We start from the raw sequence: 5,490 nt of genomic DNA on the forward strand, positions 1-5,490 counted from the left end.
CAAGCCATCTTTACAGGATCTACTGTATCTATCTGCCGAGTCAAAAACAAAAACGGAAATCAATCCTCAAGAAGCCCAAATCAGAACCACTCCTAAGCATCAAGGCCATTTTCATAATCTTGAGACTACAAGCATTATCTGGTGTTATTTCAGAGGGTCAAATGTACAATGTAGGCCGAGAACCAAAGCCCAACTAATACCTGATGGTTGAGAAATTATTTTCTGGGTATTTTCTATGACTGGTGAAAAACAAAAAAACAACAACTGAGGCTCTAAAAAGAACTTCACATGTCAAATCAAAATTCGACTGCCTCAAGGCTTCAAAATCATCTTAAACTCCCTCAAAATCTCCCTGCTTTGAAATCACAAGATGAGTATTCCCAAAACAGCACATCCTTTGCTCATCAGCACATTGGAAACACAGGCCTATGTGAAAAACTATTGTTTTGGATATCTCCGGTGGGGCATTTGCTTCACCAAGTCTTGAAACTTGTGCTCCTCAAATGTGAACCATATGCCCGGAATGGCTGTATTTATCCAAAATGAGAAACAGGGGTGTCATGGAACCTACTGGCATGTTGTTGCCTTCGGGGCAGGTCCAGTCTTATGTTTTTACTTTAAAAGCATCTGAAATACCCCTAAGTATGCAGAGAGAGGAGAGTGAGGCCTTTTTGGGGAGAGCGTAAAGAATCTAAATGTGCTGAAGAATTGGATTTCTAGTTTTTGGTCATTAGAGGTACATGCATTTTGCATTAAACATTATATATTTTTGAACTGGATTTGATGTGATTTACAGTTCAATGACCAAAGAGGCTTTTAATCTCCACCATCGAAATGTCACATGGTGTCGTATTTAACTTATTTTGGAGGATTCCATTACTGTTTTCAAGACTGCACTTTGAAGGATTTCATCATATACTCATCCTCATGCTGTCCTGCATGCAAAAAAGAAGCCACAATATCAATACATAAAAATATATATTTCTATTACTCAAGTGTACTCAAGCGCTTCATTTAAATCATCATTTCACTTCATTAAAGCATCATTTAAACACATAAAATCTGATTGCTGAGGCACTGATCATTTTGAAAACGTTTCAATACCATGCAGCTATATATTTCAGGTATAAAGTCATTTATACTGTGAAAAATAAATAAATAAATAAAGTAAATAAGAAAGTTAATAATTCCCATAAACTATACACACACAGACAAACACATAAAATCTGGAAATGATTTACATTCTATTTAACTGTCATATATAATCCTTTCTGTCAATAGAATCAAATAATTTATGTCCGGTCTTTAAAACACTAAACCCCTTAATAATTGAGCTCAGTCATTTTGCTTATAATAATAATAATAATAATAGAGCTCAGTCATCTTGTTTATCTATTATTATTATACATATAATATTATATTATTGTATTTAATTATTTATAATAAGAACATATAAAATATTTGATATACTGTAAATATTTTCTATGAACTCTGTTGGGTAAAATCTTTTAAATTATACAAAGAGTCATACACATTTTCGACCTGCATTATTAAAGCAATATCTACATTACATCTAGCGACATTTATGTTACAAATGATTTCTATTTCAAATAAATTCCGTTCTTTTCACCTTTCTATTCATGAAAGAATCCTCAAAAAAACTATCACTTTTTCCACAAAATTATTAAGCAGAACAATTGTTATATTACACAATATTACTCTTTTTACTGTATTTTATTCAGTGATTAAATAATGCAGCCTTGCTAAGCATTAGAGACGTCTTTCAAAAACATTCAAATATCTTATCGACCCCAAACTTAACGGTAGTGTACTTTCTGTTGTTATTCAGTCAACACAGGGAATTCAGACCAAGCCACAACATCACATACTGCCAAGCTGGTCAATCACCATCTACATGCTATAAGGAAAAATCATTACATGAAATTCACTTGATTGCCCGTGATGAACCAGTGAAACTGCCCACCACAAAATCAGCACGCAAGTCAAGCACTGCCTCCCCGACTGCAGCACGGGTTAACAGTCTCTCTGTTGAGTGAAAATCACTTTACACAGGGAAATGAGTTTCCACTTTCTGTGCATGTGTTTGCTGTAATCAAAGGCAGTGCAGTTCCCATAAAAAGGAGCGAGCGTACACACTGGGAACGTTTCGCCTAATCACTGTTCCTCTCCAACTGGCTTAGTGAATAATTGGACCACTGTTTACAGTTGGGTTAACAGTCTCTCTGTTAACTTTACACAGGGAAATGAGTTTCCACTTTCTGTGCATGTGTTTGCTGTAATCAAAGGCAGTGCAGTTCCCATAAAAAGGAGCGAGCGTACACACTGGGAACGTTTAGCCTAATCACTGTTCCTCTCCAACTGGCTTAGTGAATAATTGGACCACTGTTTACAGTTTATTTGGCCCGTCTCGAGTGTGGATTAAACGACCTCCACAGCTGTATACCCAGAAATATGGATCTATAGATTGAGACCAAGAATAATAATCACGGAGCATAAAATTCTAGTTGGCTCTAGCACACAAGATTGTAAAGATCATTATTGTAAACAGTTTTTGACCTAAACACATTAAACCCACATTCAAAATGAACACACATCCATGTGTATACTATATTCCAACCATTATATACATAAACACGGCACACTAACCATAATCAACATATTACACAATCTAATCAAGCCAAATTAGTTTTAAAGGAATAGTTCACCTAAGAATTTTAATTTGCCAAAAATTGTCTCACCCTCAAGTCATCCAAGATGTAGTTGAGTTTCTTCTCAGTTTCTTCATTCGAACAGATTTGGAGAAATTTGGCATTACATCACTTGCTCACCAAAGGATCCTCTGCAGTGAATGGGTGCCGTCAGAATGAGAGTCCAAACAGCTGATGAAAACATCACAATAATCCACAAATATCTCCAATCCATCAATTAATGTCTTGTAAAGCGAAAAGCTGCATGTTTGTAAAAAACAAATCCAACATTAAAATGTTTTAACTTTAAACCGTCACTTCTGGACAAAATCCATATTCAATAATGATGCTTCCTCCAATGAAAAAGCCCATCCCCTGTTGTCCTCTTACATCAAAATGCACAGACATATCTGTACACTGCTTGTAAACAAGGCTTGATCTGTGCATATTTCTCTCCTGATTCAGACAAGGTGGCTGTTTCAATGTAAAAACCAATATTATGGATTACTGACTTGTATTTTGGTCAGAAGCAACATTAGAAATGTCTTAGTGGTGGATTTGTTTATTACAAACACACAGCTTTTTGCTTCACAAACAGGATCTAAGGGAGAATTCAGAGATCTTAATACATTCTGTCAACCAAATGGTTTTCATTATTCTGTTAAGTGTGCGCATTTAATAACAGATTATGTACATTTCCATTTTTCCATTTCTTTATTGATTCCACACACAACCCTTTTTTGGCGAGGACGTCTATTGTAAACAACAAGCATCTAATGGAATAACGATGATGCAATTAAGAGTGTGATAAAGCAAAGAGCAGAAAGAGCATGAGAAATAAATGTGTGTGGATGAGCGTGAATTCCCTGTGCATGATGGGTAGTTTCATGAGACAGCACATCTGGAGCACAAGTGCAAAGTTGTACATGATAGACCCAGTGGGGCAAAAGGAGTGGATGGCATAATGTAATGGGCCTAGATAATTCCTCCCATCCATCATGGTCTGTCGCTCTACTGCAGTAATGGAAGGCTGGTGTACGGTACAGTTGGGAGCAATATCACTTAAGCGACTACATATGCTTCTGAGCCTCCAGAGATATGCTAGATTTCATAAATTATAGCAAAAACACTGATGTTGGGCAGGTCAGTTACACACTCAACATGCATTTGGGAGCAATATCACTTAAGCGACTACATATGCTTCTGAGCCTCCAGAGATATGCTAGATTTCATAATTTATAGCAAAAACACTGATGTTGGGCAGGTCAGTTACACACTCAACATGCATGTTACATTTTATAGTAAACTAATAGTAATACAAGGCAAGGTAGCATTCTTAAAGTAACAGTTGACTCCGAAATGAAACAAAACTATCATTAAGGCGTTATCAAACATTTTTCAAATTTGAAAGCAATATTTTTGGATTGAGCCGGAAGCAGTCATTTGAAGTAAGAAACACCTTAATGATGGATTTGTTTATTACAAACACAATTTTTTTTTTCCTTCAAAAATGTTAATTGATGGACTGGAGTTGTGTCGATTTTGTGATGTTTTTATCAGCTGTTTGGACTCTCATTCTGACGGCACCCATTCACTGCAGATGATCCATTGGTGAGCAAAGGATGTAATACTAGATTTATCAAAATCTGTTCTGATGAAGAAGCAAAGTCATCTACATCTTGGATGGCCTGAGGGTGAGAACTTGAGTACAAAAATGTGTAAGTAGTTAAGCATCAAACAGTATAATTACTAATAAATACAATGAAACAAGAACAAAGAAATACAATGTGAGCCAGATTGTTAGTAGAACTACTGAATTTGTTCATGTTGCAGTAAATGTCTAAAACTGTGAAACTTGCGTAATGTTACATATGTTCCTTGATCGGCTTTTACCTCAGCCTAGCTCTAACCCTAAACATGTATATCATAGTGGGAAGTTCACTGAAAAATAAACATCCGACAATCAAAAATATAAACCATCAACAGTACAAAGCAGCCATGCTAATGCACTGCACTGAAATAATAAAATATTTTTGTTTAGAACAGCTGAAATTAATCATGAGTAACTTATTTACATTATTTCTGTCAAAGTCTTTGCCATTTTGAAATTAAATATGACTTTGGCATTCCATGTACAAGAATAATTATGTTTAAATGTTACACAACAAACACAAGTGCTTAAATATCAACTTGATTTAAACATTCAGAGTAAAAAGCACTTGCAGATGTGTTATAATTTTCCTGAATAACTGTAGCAATGGCCTTTATTGAACAACAGTTTTACTGCCTTTCATTCATGGTTTGTATTGTCTGGATCTCTCTTAATCATTCACTCTTGTGTGTTAGTAAAGGGATTTGTGACGGATGGAAGACAAGATTTTATCCATACTTGTACACACACATATAGACTTACTTGAATCTGAAAAGGCACTTAATTTTTTTCAACTAAAGTTAAATATAATTGCCACAGACTAACACAAACCGTAATCCTAGCACTCAAAGAAAACGTTCTCTCTTTTTTTTCTCATGGTACAGCAGTACAAGACATAATCAAAACGATAAGGGCTCTTGCAGAAATGCTCAATCACACACACTATATAGCACCCACTCAGTTCCCCTTCAGGAACTCGAGCTGCGTCGAGTCGCTTTGGGAACGCCCTTGCGTGACCGCGTTCTGAAGCACGTGTCAAATCCGTCCAATGGAGCAGCGAGACGTCACGAGCAGGGTGACGTAAGCACCAGAAAGCATAAAGGCACATCCGGCCGGGCGCAAACCAGCTTC

This window comes from Sinocyclocheilus grahami, unplaced genomic scaffold (assembly GCF_001515645.1).
Source record: "Sinocyclocheilus grahami isolate Dianchi unplaced genomic scaffold, SAMN03320097.WGS_v1.1 scaffold35.1, whole genome shotgun sequence".
NCBI lineage: Eukaryota > Metazoa > Chordata > Actinopteri > Cypriniformes > Cyprinidae > Sinocyclocheilus > Sinocyclocheilus grahami.